The 20,479-nt window shown below is 38.9% G+C and overlaps 1 pseudogene; it reads right to left on the bottom strand.

Moving 5' to 3' along the window:
* Nucleotides 1–19,716: 19,716 nt before the first annotated feature.
* LOC129031872 (large ribosomal subunit protein uL14-like) lies at nt 19,717–20,136 on the bottom strand (annotated as a pseudogene).
* Nucleotides 20,137–20,479: the final 343 nt, after the last annotated feature.

Raw genomic sequence — 20,479 nt, 5'->3', positions numbered from 1 at the left:
AACCACTTAGAAATCAGGGAGAGAGACCTCTGAAGAAACCAACCTTCCTGACACCTCCAGAATTGTGAGAATATAAATTTCTGTTGTCTAGGCCACATAGTCTGTGATATTTGTTACAGAAGCTCTGGAAAACTAACACAATATCCCTAAACATTGTCACTGGTGTATAAATAAGATGATCCTCATTGGCAATTTAACTACGCCTGCCTTTGTTTTCATGTGAAAATCTTATGCAACCTCTTAATTCATTAGAGAAAAAGAAACTTTTGAAATGCCATCCCTGTTGGAGACTGCTACGTAGAAGGGGTTCCAAATATTTTTCAGACACCAGTTTTGTAATCTAACAGAAATACATGGGAGGTACCTACTTGAGAAATCTTTCTAATCTCTAAATTCAGAGTTTAGTCAGGCATGGCTGTGCATGCCTGTAATCCCAGCTACTTGGAAGACTGAGGTGGGAGGGTTGCTTAAGCCCAGGAGTTTGAGGCTACAGTTGCTGCACACCAGCCTGGGTGACAGAGTGAGACCCTCATCTCAAAACAAATAAATAAATAAGTGGTGGGGGGAAATAAATTCAGGGTGTAGAAATCTGACAGCTGGGGTGTGGAGTGTAATCCATCGGCAATTTTTTCTTCCCTTTTTCCACTGTAACAGACGACCTAGCTAAGTAAAATGGGCACCAAATTGACAGCATATTTCCAAGCCTCCCTCTTCATCCTAGTGCTTGCTCCCCTTGCTGTTTCCCTGAACCTCACTAATAAAGTCTCAGCAACAAGACTAGGATTTAGCTACTGGCAAGTGAGCAGAAGTGTACAACTTTCAAGTCATATCCATGAACAAAAAAAGCATGCCCCTCTCTTCTTTCCTCTTACCCCTGAGTCTGAATGAAGAAATGGTGATGACCTACCTTTAGGACAAGAGTATTGCCTTCAGAATTTCAGATATTGAGAAGGAAGGAGCCTCAGTCCCAGCATAGCTGAGCTTCTTGATATCCAGGGCTCCTTAGATTGTTACATGAGAATGACATGAATTTCTTCCTTATTTAAGTCATTGCATTGTGGGTTTCTTATTATAGCAGACTAGATTGTTTCTTAACTAATACTCGAGTGCTGTGAAATAAAAAAAAATAGATAAGAATCTGGACAGGAAAAAAAGAAAAAGCATGAAACATTTCCTATATATATCATTTATTGATGCACTGATTTATCACTTAAAATCAACGCTTTTTTACAAATCAAGGGAAAGCCAGATGATCAAATAGAAAAATGGGCAAGATACTTAAAAAGGCCCTTCACACACACAAAATATCTACATGAAACTGAAACATAGGAAAAGGTACACAATCTCATTGGTTATCACATGACCACAACACAACCCCAAAACCCCCAAGATGGCTAAAATCAAAACCACTGACAACATCAAGTGTTTTCACAAATGTGAAGTGATTGGAGTTTTCCTACAGTCTTTGCTGGTGGGAAGGTAAATTGTATAATCATGTTTGAAAGCTCTTTGGCACTGTCTACTGCCAAGAGCTAATTATATGCAGATCGTCTGCCCTACCAGTTGTGACACCTAAACAAATGTATGCCTATATTTCCCGAAAGGCACACACTAGAATGTTTTAAACAGCGTTATTCATACTGACCCTAACTGAAAACATCCCAATGTCCACCAGTAATAGAGTAGATGAATAGATTGTGCAATGTTTGTACGATGGAATACTATATAGAAATGACACAGCCACACAAAACAACATAGATGAATCTCACAAGTGGAGTGCTGAGCAACAGAAGCCAGACACAAAAGAGAAGAGAAACTTCCTGAATCATTGTGCCAGGTAGCTCTTCCAGCCTAAGTAACTTCTGGGTTCTAGTAAATCCTGGCCAGTGGCTCCCTTTTGGTGCCTGATCCTTTCATGATAGCAACACACACGTATGCTTCGTGAATGAGGACATTCAAGACTCAAAGAAAGATGAATTCTCCTTCCTAATCTATTATAGCCAAATAAAATAGAAGGAAAGGTAGGCCGGGCGCAGTGGCTCACGCCTATAATCCCAGCACTTTGGGAGGCCCAGGCCAGTGGATCTTCTGAGCTCGGGAGTTCGAGACCAGCCTTACCAACGTGGGGAACATGTTGGTCTCTACTAAAAATACAAAATTAGTCAGGCGTGGTGGCAGGTGCCTGTAATCCCAGCTACTTGGGAGGCTGAGGCAGGAGAATTGCTGGAAACTGGGAGGCCGAGGTTGTGGTGAGCCAAGATCATGCCACTGCACTCTCCAGCCTGGGCAACAAGAGTGAAACTCGGTCTCAAAAAAAAAACAAAAAAAAAAAAGAAGGAAAGGCTCAATGACACATTATCACAAGGAAAGAAAACTTTACAATTAGCATATTTATAAGAGGCAAGTTAATGAGTTTTAGCTCAAGTAAGTTTCCAGTGTCTGTGTGTGGCTGGAAGCTGAGACTTAGCAAGAAAAGGCTGCAATTGATTGATAAGAGATGACTTGGGCAGACGAAAGTGTTGGTCATACAAGTAGAGAAGAAAAGTCTTGTTAAAAAGTTATCTGAGTACACAAAGCCAGAAAAAAACATGCTTATAAAAACAAAGCTTTGGAGCCAGATGGCTCTAGGTTCTAATCAGGGCTGTATAATTTAATATCTGTGTAACCTTGGGCAAATTACTTGGCCTCTCTGATCCTCTATCTGACAAATAGGGAGAATGATTATTTCTATCTTGCAGCAATTTTGTGAGGATAAAATGAGGAATAGACATAGTACTCAGTAAATTTAAGCTGTAATCATTTCTATAGTTACTACTAATTTTATTCTTCTTATTATTATCATCTGCATAATTTAGCAGGGATATTGCCATTAAGCTATATGATTCATTGTAATTCTACTCAACAATATATATAAAGTACTTGCATGATCAACAGTACTGAATCTTAGGAAGAGATTTAGTGTTTAGAAGAGTTATTAGCTGAGGCATTGTTGTTCTTATGGCATTTTAAATAAGTTATATTCTGGTTGTTCTTATTCATTCACATGAAGTGAGTTCTCCTTAGAGGCCTCCTGTCCTACTATGCAAATATAAAACAAAAAAGCCACTTGGCCTTTGTCTATCAGCTCAGAGAGTCATTTGAGCTCCCTTCTGTATGCAATACAAACCAATTGAAAAAGAAACTAAGGACAATTATTCAGATAATTCAAGGAGCAAAAAACAAACAAACAAAAAACAAAAAAAAAGAAATGAAAAACTTTATTGAATTATATTTTATATGATGAGGCTCACCATGGAACTATTCAACTACCAATTTCTTACAGTTTTACCACCTTTCTAGGCCTTTTAATTTTGGTTTTCTTGCTATTACAAAATGATATGTAGTGGTTGCCTAAATAGGCTTCTAAAATACAAAAATCTTGTTTATAGACATGGCTTAATAAAGAAACACCTGAAATAATGCTCACAGTCTAAGATCATTAGAACAGAGAACCTTCTAGCTTGCTACACACTGGAATTCCCAATTGCACCTTCAAAGAAAGGTCTATGTTAGTGATTGCAGTCTGGATTTATAGACTGTTTTGGATTCTCACATCTCTATAGTCATTTGCATAGTACAAAAAACATATTACATAAGAAGTCAGTCAAGCTAAATTATAGGCAGTTCTTTTCAATCAGGCCACTGCGGTTCTGTGTTGCTCAGTTCAGCTCCCTGTCTCCAACTGCTCAAATGTTGCCATGGTGACCAATTTTTGTCATGTACATTCCTAGGTCCCATCAGCCCCCTTCTTCAGAGCACTTTGCCATCACGACAGCGACCGCTAGCTGTTATGTTATTATTTAATCTCCCCTTAGTAATACAGGTCACCTTTAAGGTGAATTCTTGAAACCTGAGTATAAATGATATGTTAGACAAACAAAAAAAAGTATACTAAATAAAATAGGAATGACAAAAAATTAGACTACATAAGCAGGAGCTCTATGAACTTACTCCCTTACTATTTTATAGCTATATCACTATCCAGTTCATTGGAAGACCGATTTGATTCTTTTAAGACAAATGTAATAATGCAATTTAAAAACCATTGCGCTGAATTTGATCCACCATGCTGTAATCCATCTGATTGTTGAATTTTCCACTGTTATGACAGCTAAAAACAAATTCTCAGTATACTGGAAGAAGGAACTGAGGAGTATAAAGACAGTCTAATTTATCCATATGCCTAAAAAGACAATGTCATATGGATAAACTAAATGTCACCTTTTTTTCCTTTTTAAATATTGTAGGCTGAACATCTTTCGAATAAAAACACAACCTTAAGAAAATCACAAGAAACCAGATCAAAGACATAAATAGAACAAAATATGCACAAGAGATCTCATCCAAGATCAAAGATGTGAACGTAATTGCCATGAATAAGAAGTGCAGAGCTCACCAGAACAGAATGTCTTCAGTGCACAGAGAATTATACCCAAAAAAGAAAAAGAATAAAAGGAGGGGAAAAAAAGTCTCTGGGAAATCAAACCCTCCACAGAGCAAGTAAAATGTCTTTATTTTCCCCTTAGCAGTAAGCAAAATTTCTATGCCGTCCCACTGAAATGACCAAATATAGGGCAATGCTTGCCACATCCAAAAGAGAGAAGCATATCAGAATGCTGCTATTTTGTGGGCTAAGTACCTTTTTATGGTTTTTTTCCTGCCAAAAATCCATCCCCAAATTTTTAATTTTTCAAAATGTTTCTCTGTAAATCAACCTGGTACAGAGACAGTTTTCAAGAATGTGAAATGTTGAGGCGGCATTTGAGAGAGCAGCTTTGCTTATTAAAATGAAGTAATTAATTTAATGCTTATGGGAAAAATAAAAAAAAAGTAGAGGGAGTTTCGTTTATTAAATATTTATCACTGGAGCCTTGGGTGGATGCCACTCAGAGAAGCAGTCGTTAGAGATGGGACATTGATTGAAGTGAATGTTAAGTAGTGCTTTACACTAAATAACGATTGCTGATTTATTGGGAAAAAAATTCTTGAGATTCTTAGACCCTGTTCTTTCATAGTGCCTTACTGCATGTACTTAATTTTAAGTAATTCAGTCTTTTAAAAATGTGCCTCTGTCTCTGACCTTATAGAACTTTCATCACATTCAAGTCAATGAACCTAACTCTCTTCTACCCACTCAACAGTAGCAGGATGCAAGAAGGAGGAGAGGGAGAGTGAGCAGGAAACAGAAACAGAGAGACAACATATGAGAACAGGTGCTGATCAGAAATGCAAGCTCATTTCTGCAGAAAGAGGAGGAATAGTAAATTAATACTCTATGATTTCATGTAGCCATCTAAGGGAAGACGAACTTACAACTCAGGTAAAGTTTGATCAGATGTCAACTCTGAAAGTAAATTTTCTGAATTTTGTTTTTAAAGCAAAAAACATTTGGGGAACCTAAACAATGCACTTCTTTGTGGTATTTAGCTTTAAATATCTACACTAACATACACATACTTTTTTACCCTTAGAATTTAGGTATTATCATTGCAAATGGGTTTTTTTTTTTTAAATACAAATTTGGGGCAATCTATCTCTATGAGGGTAATGTTTGCAACAAATGCACTTACATTCATTTTGAGACTATTTCTTATATTGTAGTATTATTATGGAAAGTGGTATTTTTATATCATTTTAGGTCCTGAGTCTTATCTGACTTTTATTTTGACCCAAGATCTTTACATGTTTAAAGAGCTAATTTCCTAGACTCACTTCACCTGAAAGCAAAATTCAGCCTTCACTTGCATGAAACAAAGCACTATTCAAGGACACAGGATTCCTTACCACAGCAATTTCCATTGCAGTGTGAAAGCAAAAGAAAACTATTGCTACATCTTACATATTGCAAGAGACAATATAAGGTGGAAGGAGAATAGAAAACATTATAAATAAACCCAGGATGTTGTAAGCAAGCCCTGAGAGACATTGGGGCTTGTGCCTCCTTAGCCCTAAGCATTTTGAAACAAACACATTTGTCCAGAGGAAGGAAGCCACCTCCCACTGGCAATATCCTTGTAATATTGATTGGAAAAATAAGCGTGCACTATGGATGAAGTTATTCCACCTCCTTCAGCTTCTAGAGTTTCTAAGGGAAACACTCTCTTCTCTAATCCATCTGTTCATGTTAACATTACAATGAGCAGGCTGCTTTGTATTTTCTGGAAGTTTAGAAATGTCAGTATAAGAAAAAAAAAAGGACACTTTTCCACAGCCAAAAAAAGACAGTGTTTTTACTAACATTGATCAGTAACACCTTTGGACCATTTCCTTGACAAACCAGTAAAATAGGTCTGGTAAAATGGAATTGCATTCCTGTAAGTGATGCTCACTCTGGAGTTCTGTTTCTCAACCCGAGGTGAACCTCCCCTCCACGTCTCACCACAGGACTCGTGACAGTGTCTGAAGACATTTTTCATAGACACAACTGGGTAGGGAGTGCTGCTGGCACCTACTAAGTAGAGATGAGAGACGCTGCTCAACATCCTGCAACACATGGGACAGAGCCTGCTACCTCCAAGAAAGAATTATTGTACCCAAAATGTTAGTGGTGTTGAAGTTGAGAATCCCCTCCATTTTCCCATCACTCACTCTTTCATTTCATGGAAGCAGTTTTTCACAAAGACATGAAGTTTTTGTTTACTTGGTCAGGTGCAGTGGTTCATGTCTGTAATCCTAGCACTTTGTGAGGCTGAAGCAGGAGGACTACTTGAGCCCAGTTCGAGACTAGCCTAGGCAACATGGTGAAACCCCATCTCTACAAAAAATACAAAAATGAACCAGGCGTGGTGGTGCGTGCCTGTAGTTGCAGCTACTTGGGGGGCTGAAGTGGGAGAATTGCTTGAGCCTGGGAGGTCGAGACTGCACTGGGCCATGATTGTGCCACTGCACTCCAGCCTGAGAGATAGAGAGAGACCCCGTCTAAAAAGAACAAAAAACAAAAAACAATTTGAGTTTTCACAACTTTGCTTAGGTGTCTACTACATATTCATAATCCATTCATAGCAATGATGCTTATGATGCCTCTAATTCATGTGTTAAAAAAATTCAAAGTTTTATAAATATTCAGCTTGATTTTTGGACTCATAATTTAGTGACTGGACCTAAGCCCAAACCTTTTGTTGTGATGAGATAGTTCTCCACACCGCTTCTCTTCTGCATTCCTATCATGAATTGGGGTCTGGTGCCCAGAAAGGGCTTGGCAGCTCTGCAGCCCAGACTCCCACATTTTCCTTTGTGTGGGGACTTTTTGAAAGCCAGCCTTACTACAGATAGCATTTTTACTTAGGAAATTATTTGATTTTCACAAATTATGGCTTTTACAAAAAAAAAAAAAGAAGAAGAAGTAATTTCAACCACCTTTGTAGCCTATTTTCTGCTATAACAGAAAGGTGGACTGGCGATTTTCTCAGAAAGCTCAAGGATGCCCTCTCTCACCACTCTTATTCAACATAGCATTGGAAGTTCTGGCCAGAGCAATCAAGCAGGAGAAGGAAATAAAGGCTATTCAATTAGGAAAAGAGGAAGTCAAATTGTCCCTGTTTACAGATGACATGATTGTATATCTAGAAAACCCCATTGTCTCAGCCCAAAATCTCCTTAAGCTGATAAGCAACTTCAGCAAAGTCTCAGGATACAAAATCTACATACAAAAATCACAAGCATTCTTATACACCAATAACAGACAAACAGAGAGCCAAATCATGAGTGAAATCCCATTCACAATTGCTTCAAAGAGAATAAAATACCTAGGAATCCAACTTACAAGGGACATGAAGGACCTCTTCAAGGAGAACTACAAACCACTGCTCAATGAAATAAAAGAGGACACAAACAAATGGAAGAACATTCCATGCTCATGGGTAGGAAGAATCAATATTGTGAAAATGGCCATACTGCCCAAGGTAATTTATAGATTCAATGCCATCCCTATCAAGCTACCAATGACTTTCTTCACAGAATTGGAAAAAACTACTTTAAAGTTCATATGGAACCAAAAAAGAGCCCGCATTGCCAAGTCAATCCTAAGCCAAAAGAACAAAGCTGGAGGTATCATGCTACCTGACTTCAAACTATACTACAAGGCTACAGTAACCAAAACAGCATGGTACTGGTACCAAAACAGAGATATAGATCAATGGAACAGAACAGAGCCCTCAAAATAACGCCACATATCTACAACTATCTGATCTTTGACAAACCTGACAAAAACAAGCAATGGGGAAAGGATTCCCTATTTAATAAATGGTGCTGGGAAAACTGGCTAGCCGTATGTAGAAAGCTGAAACTGGATCCCTTCCTTACACCTTATACAAAAATTAATTCAAGATGGATTAAAGACTTAAACATTAGACCTAAAACCATAAAAACCCTAGAAGAAAACCTAGGCAATACCATTCAGGACATAGGCATGGGCAAGGACTTCATGTCTAAAACACCAAAAGCAATGGCAACAAAAGCCAAAATGGACAAATGGGATCTAATTAAACTCAAGAGCTTCTGCACAGCAAAAGAAACTACCATCAGAGTGAACAGGCAACCTACAAAATGGGAGAAAATTTTCGCAACCTACTCATCTGACAAAGGGCTAATATCCAGAATCTACAATGAACTCAAACACATTTACAAGAAAAAAACAAACAACCCCATCAAAAAGTGGGCGAAGGATATGAACAGACACTTCTCAAAAGAAGACATTTATGCAGCCAAAAAACACATGAAAAAATGCTCACCATCACTGGCCATCAGAGAAATGCAAATCAAAACCACAATGAGATACCATCTCACACCAGTTAGAATGGCAATCATTAAAGTCAGCAAACAACAGGGGCTGGAGAGGATGTGGAGAAATAGGAACACTTTTACACTGTTGGTGGGACTGTCAACTAGTTCAACCATTGTGGAAGTCAGAGTGGCGATTCCTCAGGGATCTAGAACTAGAAATACCGTTTGACCCAGCCATCCCATTACTGGGTATATACCCAAAGGACTATAAATCATGCTGCTATAAAGACACATGCACAAGTATGTTTATTGCGGCACTATTCACAATAGCAAAGACTTGGAACCAACCCAAATGTCCATCAATGATAGACTGGATTAAGAAAATGTGGCACATATATACCATGGAATACTATGCAGCCATAAAAAATGATGAGTTCCTGTCCTTTGTAGGGACATGGATGAAATTGGAAATCATCATTCTCAGTAAACTATCGCAAGGACAAAAAACCAAACACTGCACGTTCTCACTCATAGATGGGAATTGAACAATGAGAACACATGGACACAGGAAGGGGAACATCACATTCTGGGGACTGTTGTAGGGTGGGGGGAAGGGGGAGGGATAGCATTAGGAGATATACCTAATGCTAAATGACGAGTTAATGGGTACAGCACACAAGCATGGCACATGTATACATATGTAACTAACCTGCACATTGTGCACATGTACCCTAAAACTTAAAGTATAATAATAATAAAATTAAAAAAAACAGAAAAGGTGAAAGATATGAAAGGGAAGATAATAAAAATAGTAAATACTGGAGAAAAAAAAAGTATCTTTTTTGAATAAGACACTTGCTATGGTAGAAACTTCCAAAAAAGAATGTCCTCTTTTGGAGTTTTTTTGACTTGTAGAGTTCTGCTAGTTGAGGTCAGAATTTTGCATGATTAGGAACTGACAGAGAAGGAGGCTGTTGAGTTTTGCCTGTGCGGTTTCATAGGGCATCGCATTAGAATGCAACGTCCTCTTTCAGATGTTTATAGTCCAATGAAAGAAATGCACCAGACAATATCGTGGCCACAGAGTCCATCCTTGGTCCACACACTTCGACAAAATTTATTGTGCAGTAAGTCATGAATAATTTAGTAACATGCAATGTACTAATTGTAAGTTATTTACTTCTAAGAATTCTAATTAAGACAAATTAGGCACTACATTTACTTGAAAATTTATCTTATCTATTGTCAAACTGCTCTGCAACTTTAGGCTATGTTTCTTTAATAATATTCTATAAGCCAAAGTTGTCATGCAGTCATTCAAAATATGTATTGAGTGTACACTGCCTAATATATATGTATATATTTTTATTTTTCCTCTGCTTATTCCTGAATGTGGCAGTATGATCTATAAAGCAAAAATTCTTGGAAGCCTTTTATTTTTTCTTAAGTCAGTGTTTTCCAAAATATCCTGAGCATAAAGAATTATCTGGATGGCTTATTAAAAGAAAAGCCTCTGTAGCCCAAGACCTCTGTGGGAGGGTCTTAAGAATCCATATTTTTTTTTTTAATTCTACTTAAAGTTCTGGGATACATGTGCTGAACGTGCAGGTTTGTTACATAGGTATACATGTGCCATGGCGGTTTGCTGCATGGGACCCAGGGATCCATGTGGCTTGCTAGGTTGAGAATGCCCGGAGAGAATGCATGTATATAGAAGACTTGAACAGACACTATTTTAAACTATTAATGGATTGGGTATCTGATCTTCAAAAAGTTGTTGGATACATATAGAGCACTAAGAAAAGTGTCTGGCACATAGTAAGCTCTTAATAAGTGTTGGATATTATTGTTTTCCCTTGTCATGCCTCAGTGTAGATTAGGGTTGTCACTTCCCTAAGTCAACCTTCAAAAACCATTAGAGCTTTTCAGTCAGTGGCCCAGAGGCCTGTGTTTATTGGGTCCATAATTCCTTTTCTCCTGTTCCTCAGGTGCTTTTCCTAATTCCTTTCTGTTTTTCACTAACTCCCCTATTTTTAGTTGCTCTCTTATCTCTCATTAACTGAGTGTTCCTCCTGATACTGAGTTTTCCAAGAGTCTTTTCATTCTTCTAATTCCAAGAGTCTTTTAATTCTTTACCTGCACACAAGGAGTCCTTCCTGGGAATTCCAACATTCCGTTGATAATCATCAAGGTATGCGCCTTGATCCTACCTTCTAAGCCCAATTTTTCTGTAACCTGGAGTGTGAGGTTGACTATTTACAATTAATCCGAGACTTCTAAGGATTTGTCTGGCTTTTACCCTCTATAACTAGTGTTGCTTCAATCCATAAATGTTTAAACATTAGCTTGGAGTGTTTCATTTGAGTAGTTTAAATCACCTACATGCTGCAAATATCATGGAGCATATGTTGAACCGGGGAGTACCTGAATGGCATATTGCATTTTCTGTAATTCAGAAGAAAATCCCTGTGCCCATTCACTGGCTTATCTATAAATGCAGCTTATGTTCTCTTTGAGCGTAATGTTTGGAACAATCATTAGAAAGGAGCAGGAAAGGCTGTGTATAACCAATCTGCTCTTTTCCACATTACTCATCATTGCAGCTCTTCCAAAGAAAAAAACATTTACTTCATAAATCAGACATGTAAAATCTATGTCATTGAGCTAACGGGAGAAAATGAAGGAGAAGCTATAGCTTTGGCTATCAATTCATGTATATTTAACCTCTACACCTAATAGGAATTCTTATATTGTCAGGCTGCATTTTGCAACTGTGACATCACTTCACATTTTGTTAGGAATTCTTGTATGTATACAAATGGCTTTATTTGCAAAAGAATATTTTTTCTTTGTAAAAACAATTTAATTCTGAAGCAGGTAAAAGAAAACAATTGCCTTTATCTTATTTACTGATTCTGTCCTTTCAGATCTTAATGAAATATATTGGGGACACCTCAGGAAATTCCTAAATGTCCAGAGTAGCTACTATTACTCTGTGTTAAAAGAGGTTAAACTGCCCAAAGCCATAATTTCAAGTCTTAATTGAATGCTAGCAATTCAACCATGAGCAGGATCCCAGAAGAATGGAGAGGTTCTCTGTGAGCTTCACACAATGGGAATGCGTGGGCAGATGCCATCTGCAGCTCAGGGGTGGGGAAACAAAAAGACATTTGAGGAAGAGGGAATTTCTTACAGATATGATATAATGGGAAAGATCTGAAAGTCATCCATCATGTCTGTGACATTCATCACACCCAACAACAGCCAGAAGCCACGACATGTCACGTACCGCCTGCGGCGTGTCAGGCCTTCTGCATCAGCACTTCTGTGCATCCTGCCACCTCCCCTTTGTTGCCCACTCCGTTGCACTGCATGGGGGGCTCAAGAATGCCCCTGCCTGACCCTGCCCCCAACATTTGCTAATGCAGGCTTTATTATCACACACCCCAACAGGCACTTAGTACACATTCATCCGGTGACACGGATTGACAATCGGCGCTGAACAAGGATGCCAATGCCGCCAGATGTTGCTGCATCTCATAAATCGGGTTAGCACAACTACACTGGTCCGAGAGGGTCAGAACAATGCAGCCCAGCAAAGGCGATGGTTGCTTGGACGCTCTCATGTGGGCAGCTGCTGAGAGACGCAGAGAATGGGCCAAGCCGTCCATCCACATCCTTTCAGTTTTCCTTAGAAGCCTCCCTTTTAAGTAATTATCTCAAAAAAATGGGATACAGATTGGGTTAAGAGCAGCAAGAACAAAAATACAAGCTATGTTTTTACATCACTACGAATTAACAACCTGTAACTTATACCCAAGTGTTGTTCCTTTGATTTCAAAGAACCCCATGGCACATATACACACACATACACAGGCACTCACCCATTTAATGTGTGATAGTAGGATGTGTTATAGTTAAATTTGGACTCTATTCTCCTGCTTTAACCTTTGCATACTATTTGTCTCTATCTCATCTTCTCAACAAAATGACAATCTCCAAATGCAGGTACCATGGGCAGTGGTTCCCCTTTGGCCCTAATACAATACTAAACACATACTAATTGCTTAATGACTGATCAGTTTATTTCTGTTTAGTTGGTTGGTTCTTATTTTTAAAAATATTTTCAAGGCCATGTAAGAAAACTGAAGACAACTTACAGAGTGAGAAAACCAAGGTTTGGAAATTGCTGGCCTGGACCATACTAAAAATTATAAGGCCAAGCAGTTAGATTTTATCACTCGAATTGAGGATATCAGGAGCCTGAAATTCCTATGCATGTTCAGAATGATTTTTCAAGTTAATATCCTAAAAATTGTGCCAACATTTCATGATCCAATCTTGTTTATAACCACAGTATAAAGAGACCATTTGCAGGTGCATCTAGGGGTATTGGTTACTAACTCATAGAAATCTATAAAATCTGCCAATAAAAGACACTTCTCCAGAGCAGTAACTTCATCGAGTGTAAAATAATTGGAAGTCTTGCTGAATGAATAAATTGTTGTGTTTAGAAACAACCCTAGAAAAATGCCAGCCATATCCTGAAGCTGGCACTTCAAGATGATCAGGGAAAATCCATGTTACCTAGGTATAGTGTACTGTTTTAATGTCTACACTGATGTCCTTTGAACTTGTCCATATTAATTACTTTTTACGTCTTATTATTATTGTTTTTTCTAGCATTTTATGAATCTTAATCATACACATAAAAAGAGTTAAACTATATTGTGGTCAAGTTATTATATCCATTCCTGAATATATTCTCATGTTTGAGTTCTATACATTGCTGCAATTTTAATATCATATTGCATTTAAAACAACATTTATTTGGGACATGGATGCAATAAAAATATTTCATATTTACTATGTATACAAATGGTAGAGAGATGTCATGATGGATATAACGGGTTCTTACTCTTTTTGATGGAAAGTTTACATTTAGTTTGTATATATAAATTGGGGACCAAAGTGTGGATGGTGAAAGAGAACAAAAACAAAGTCAAGTATATGATTGTTAGTGATTATTAAGAACAAATTTGGAGTTATTTAAGACACAGTAATTATAGTATATCCGAACCTGGTTCTTAAACTGTAAGTCAAACAAAAAATATAACCTAAGAACAATAAGAATTTATTGAATGTGTGTTTCCAATAAACGAAGTTTACATGTTAGAATTAAACTATGATTTAAATAATTAGATTAAATGCAGGCAAGAAATTATGTTAAAACAAACTCATTTGTGGGGTTTTGTTGTTGTTGTTGTTTGAGACAGAGCCTCACTCTGTCACCCAGGCAGGAGTGCAGTGGCGTGATCTTGGCTCACTGTAACCTCCACCTCCTGGGGTCAAGCGATTCTCCTACCTCAGCCTCCCGAGTAGCTGGGGCTACAGGTGTGTGCCACCATGCCTGGCTAATTGTTGTATTTTCAGTAGAGATGGGGTTTCACCATGCTGGCAAGGCTGCTCTTGAACTCCTGACCTCGTGATCTACCAACCTCGGCTTCCCAAAGTGCTGGGATTATAGGCATGAGCCACTGCACCTGGCCTTAATTTGTGTTTTGAGTATCTGTTCCTTTTTAATTGGGCACTTAGAAACTGACATTGTAATTTTGAAGAGCCAAGTTTTGTTTGAACTCAGGATAAAAATATACATGGCAATGTAATGTATATATTACATATATAAACACCAAGGGTGCACCACAGAGCATGTGATGTATATGATATACCAACTCATCCAAGTGGCCTTGTCTGACACCCTATTCCTGTGACAGAAACCACTCATCTTATTGATTACATTATGTAATTTGTTCATTTGTGTTTTCATCCCTCTCTCACTAAGAAGTTTACCTCTAAGAGGACAGAGACTTTGTCACTCTGGTCCTTACAACATTGTGTTAAGTGCTTTGGTCCTTACAGCATTCCTAGCACATAACACAATGCATGGCACTCAAAAACTACGTATGACTGTTTGAATATATATGGAATGCACATGCTCTTTTCTGAAAAGATAAAGATCTGTGATCTTATAATGTCAGTAATAATGTAAAATATTTCATTCAAATTAAATGCTTTTCACGAAATATTTTAGTATGCATTTCACAAATAATCTTTTTCAGTGAATCCTTTTCAATAAGTACTTTTCCATAGAGCAACTGAAAAGGGAACATGAAAGGAGGTTTAGATAAACCACAATAAAGCTTTATCATTAAAATTTCTGAAATCCTCAAGGTATTATTCCATGACTCACAAAATAAAGGCCTATAAAATCAATTAAATGAAACCAAGTTCAGCATATTGTATTCAATACTTAAATTTTCTGAATTTTATATGAAGTTCGTTTGCCAACTTGGATGTATTATTTATGCCTGCATTAAATTTGCTTATGGTAACAACTACAATAATGAAAGGGGAGATTTTCTTGATTACAGCGAGTAGCATATATACTGTTTTAAAAGTTTCAGTGAATGTGTGTAATTTTAGAATAAAATAATTTTAAAATATTTTAGAATACTTTAGAATAAATTTATATTTTATTCTAAAATTACACACATTCACTGAAACTTTTAAAACAGTATACAGCCAGGCATGATGGCCCACACCTGTAATCTCAGCACTTTGGGAGGTCGAGGTGGGCAGATCACCTGAGGTCGGGAATTTGAGACCAGCCTGACCAACATGGAGAAACCCCATCTCTACTAAAAATAAAAAATTAGCCAGGCATGGTGGTGCATACCTGTAATCCCAGCTACTTAGGAGGCTGAGGCAGGAGAACCGCTTGAACCTGGGAGGTGGAGGTTGCAGTGAGCTGAGATAGTGCCATTGCCCTCCAGTCTGGGCAACAAGAGCGAAACTCCATCTCAAAAACAAACCAAACGAAAAGCAGGATATATGCTACTCTCTGTGATCAAGAGAGTAGCATATAAAACTTTTACAATAAAAGTTGCAGTGAATGTGTGTAATTTTAGAATACAAATTTTAAAAATAAAATTTTATAATAAAATGTAGAATAAATTAACAATCTGAAATTTTTGCACCTGGTAATTATCTCTGATTCTAGTAAACCCTAAATGCGTAGACAGATGGACATGTTGATAAAAATGGAAAGTAAATTCAAAAACGAAAGATTTTAGTTGCTGAAAAGTCTTTCCTCTAAGGCACTCAAGATTATACATCAAACAAACTTTTAAAAGTAGATGATTCCATAGACGTTTAGTGTATTAAAATACACTTTTCATACAAATTGTCTAAGATATTCCCCCTCAGCTGCACTTACTTAAGACTACTACAGTCCTCTGGCTTCAACATCCTAACAACTGACTCAGGTAATTGGCAAAAGGCCAGTGTTACACAGTCCCACACCCATGAGTGATGCATTTTAAAAATTGTGCACTATGTAATTCTGGAATTCTCTTTTTGAGAGAAGACCAAAACAGCGTGATATTTTATTTTCCAGATCTTGCCTTTCTTTGGACAAAATTTATTAATTGTTTTGCAAAAAGTAATACATATTTATAGGAGTCAAACATCAAAAAGTACTAAAGGCATATCATGACCCCCTTCTCTTACAAAGTTTTTTTATTTTGTTTTGTTTTGTTTGTTGAGATGGAGTTTTGCTCTTGTTGCCCAGGCTGGAGGGCAATGGCATGATCTCAGTTCACCTCAACCTCCGCCTCCTGAGTCCAAGCGATTCTCCTACCTTAGCCTCCCGAGTAGCTGGGATTACAGGCATGCGCCACCACACCCAGCTAATTTTGTAGTTTTAGTAGAGACAGAGTTTCACCATGTTGGCCAGGCTAGTCTTGAACTCCCGACCTAAGTGATCCAATCTCCTTGGCCTCCCAAAGCGCTGGGATTACAGGCGTGAGCCACCATGCCCTGCCCAAAGTTTTTTTTTTTAAGTTGGCTTTCCTGTTTCATGAAGAAGTAAATTGGCATCTTTATTTTCTGTTCTATGTTTTGCTCTTGAGATTTCTAAGAAGAGGTGCTTACAGCACTATGTTCATCTCAAAAGTTTGTCTTCTTGTTTGAAGATCAAACCAGGGCCTTTAGCCTGGTGCTGTGGATCATGCCTGTCATCCCAGCACTTTGGGAGGCTGAGGCAGGTAGACAGTTTGAGCTCAGGAGTTCAAGACCAGCCTGGCCGCATGGTGAAAACCCATCTCTACAAAAAATACAAAAATTAGCCAGGCATGGTGGCATGTGCCTGTAGTCCCAGCTGCTAGGGAGGCTGAGGTCGGAAGATCGCTTGAGCCTAGGAGGCAGAGGTTGCAGTGAGCCGTGATAGAGCCACTGCATTCTAGCCTGGGTGACAGAGTGAGACCCTGTCTCAAAAAACAAAAACAAAAACAAAAAGACAGGGCCTTTGAACTTTCTTTAAGACCCTGGTTTCTCAGAGATTTCTCCCTGCCTGCTTTTCATAAAACTCCCTGTATCATTCTATATCTTAAAAAGGCAAATTCTTCCTGTTTAATTGACCTTGCCATTTCCTAATTGTCATGACCTTGCAATTTCCTAATTGTCAGTGCCAAAGGTCCCCCAAAGAATAATCCAGCCACCCTCTCTTCTTCACCTTCCACTCACTCTTTACATTTTTGAAATCTAGTTCAACACCATCACCCTACCACCACCCACAGAGACCTCAATGTAATTTGTCTTTCCTGGGGACCTGTTCATCATCCTAACCAACAGTTTTGGTTTTGTTGTTGTTGTTGTTGTTTGTTTGTTTTTGTTTTTGTTTTGAGATGGGGTCTCGCTCTGTTGCCCAGGCTGGAGTGCAGTGGCTCAATCTTGACTCACTGCAACCTCTGCTCCCTGGTTCAAGTGATTCTCATGCCTCAGACCCCCAGGTAGCTGGGATTACAGGCATGTACCACCAAGCCCAGGTAATTTTTATATTTTTGGTAGAAGCAGAGTTTCACCATGTTGGCCAGGCTATTCTTGAACTCTTGACCTCAAGTGATCCATCTGCCTTGGCCTCCCAAAGTGCTTGGATTACAGGCATGAGCCACCACACCTGGCCCTAACCAACAGTGTCCATCCAAATGGTTTCTCTGTCACTCCTGGAGAACTGCAGCTTTCTCTCCTTCGCACAGCTCTCACCTTTGGGATTGATCACATTGCCAAGCCTTGGCTTCTTCTCTCCTCAGGACACTGCCTCTATTTCCTTCATGGGTAGTTTTTCTTCCTTTGAGTTTGTTTATTCCAGAGTTCTATGCTTCTTTGTTGGTGTTGTTCTAAATCCCCACTTCAGATATCTTATCCACTATTGCTCCTTTGTGCGATAATACAAAACCTTCAAATCTTCCTGTTCAGCTCTGGTCTCTCTCTCTCTCTCTCTTCTCTCTCTTTCCTCTCTCTCTCTTCTCTCTCTCTCTCATCTCTGGAATTTCAGTTTTACCCTTCCCAGGCCTCCTGATGCTCTCACCTGTTTGTCCCACCTACTGCCTCAAACTCCTCTACTAAACTCACACTCTAATTCCCTAAACCAGTGTTTCTCAAACAAGGGTGATTTTGTTGCTTTCCCTCCACAGCCCACCCCCATCCCAGGACACACGTGGCAATGTCTGGAGACACTGTCACACTGGGACGGGTGTTACTGGCTTCTAGTGAGTAGAGGCCAAGAGTGTTGCTAAGCACCCTGCAATGCACAGGGAAGTGCCCACAACAAAGAATAATCTGGCCCCAAGTGTCATAGATGTCCAGGCTGAAATCATGTCTGAATCCATTTGCCACTGAAACTTCCCCTTATCTTGGCCGGGTGCATTGGCTTAAACCTGTAATCCCAGCACTTTGGGAGGCTGAGATAGGTGGATCACTTGAGGTCAGGAGTTCGAGACCAGCCTGGTCAACATAGTGAAACCCCCACTCTACTGAAAAATACAAAAAAAAATTAGCCAGATGTGGTGGCACCCACATGGAATCCCAGCTACTCGGGAGGCTGAGACAGGAGAATCACTTGAACTCGAGGCAGAGGTTGCAGTGAGCTGAGATCGTGCCACTACACCACTCCAGCTTGGGTGACAGAGCAAAACTGCATCTCAGGAAAAAAAAGGAAAATGAAAGAAAGAAAGAAACCTCCCCTCATCTGTCACCTCATCACTTTGGTAGAAAGTCTGAGATTTAACCCTAATTCCTCAATTATCTCACTTTAGCCAATATCCAGAGTTTCATTTGAGTTTTTGCCTTGAAAGTTTCTGTTCGTTAATTATTTTCATCCCTACTACTAGCATTATTACATGCACACACTTGGGTAAAAAATATAGTTTAACTGATCCCAATAGCTCATCTCTTTTCCCTCCTATATTTGCACTCTACTGTTAAATTACATTTCCTCAAATACTGTTTTCCTCACATCAAAAACTTTCAGTAGCATCCTTCTGGAGCCTTCCTTATTCAGGATTCCTTGACAATTGGGCCCTTATCAACACTTTCCTCTTATGTCCTAAGTGAACCTTCCATTCCAGGCAAACTGGCCTACTTGTTCCATTTTTTATTCTAAATGTAATAGTCATAATAAATAATTTTACAATACTGTATTAGTAGTTCTACTAGGTAGCAAAATAGTTGATTAGTGAACCATTAACAAAGATTGGTTTATCTTTTTGAAGGATCTATCCTTGATATCTTATGATACACATCTGTGGATTCTGGAGCTAAGCTAACTGGATTCATTTCTTGGATCTGCCACTTAGGAACTTGGGTAAGTTGCCTTGTTTCCCTATCTGTAAAATAGGCTGACAATAATGCTTATCTCACAGAGTTGCTGTGCAACTTACAATAGTCCCTGGAATATAGTAAGCACTAGGTAATTAGGCGATTATCATTTCCTTTATGAATGCATATTTAAAGGCCATATTTTTTGGGGTTTTTTTGTTTTGTTTTGGGAACAAATACTTTTTAATTGGCTTAAAGTTTTTTATTTTTATTTTTATTAAAAAAAAAAGTCCTGGAGAATCATGCAATGCTTCTAGCATTGGACACAATCTGGGATCACAAGTCTACACGCTTCTTTGCTACTGGCCCTGTCATGGCAGAACCTTTCATCTCACCTTTATTGTTTGCTATGACCCCTGCATTATCTTCAAAATAAGGAAACACGCCATCTTTTCTCCAGTATGACTTTTGTTGTCAAATGACCACTGCTGGAGGTACCTTTTTTCTGAGCTCTGGTTTGCCTTTCTTGACCGTGGTCATTACCATGTCACCCACATCAGCAGCAGACAGTCTGTTCAGCCGTCCCTTGATCTTCATGGAGATGATATACAGGATTTTGGCTCCTGTGTTGTCAGCACAGTTGATCACAGCTCCTACCGGGAGACTCAAGGAAATTCAGAATTTTGCACCAGAGGACCCACCACGTCCTCACGTCAACATCTTTTTTTTTTTTTTTTTTTTGAGACAGAGTTTCACTCTTGTTGCCCAGGCTGGAATGTAATGGCGTGATCTCGGCTCAATGCAACCTCCGCCTCCCCTGTTCAAACAATTCTCCTGCCTCAGCCTCCTGAGTAGCTGGGATTATAGGCACCTGCCACCATGACCAGCTATTTTTTTTTGTTGTGTGTATTTTTAGTAGAGATGGGGTTTCACCATGTAGGCCAGGCTGGTCCTGAACTCCTGACCTTAGGTGGTCCACCCACCTCAGCCTCCCAAAGTGCTGGGATTACAGCCTTAGGCCATTGCGCCTGGCCCACTTCAACATCTTGAACGATGGAAAGTA

Source organism: Pongo pygmaeus, chromosome 11, assembly GCF_028885625.2.
Source record: "Pongo pygmaeus isolate AG05252 chromosome 11, NHGRI_mPonPyg2-v2.0_pri, whole genome shotgun sequence".
Classification (NCBI taxonomy): domain Eukaryota; kingdom Metazoa; phylum Chordata; class Mammalia; order Primates; family Hominidae; genus Pongo; species Pongo pygmaeus.
Note: the sequence above shows the minus strand (reverse complement) of the source record. Positions and strands in the feature narration are given on the sequence as shown.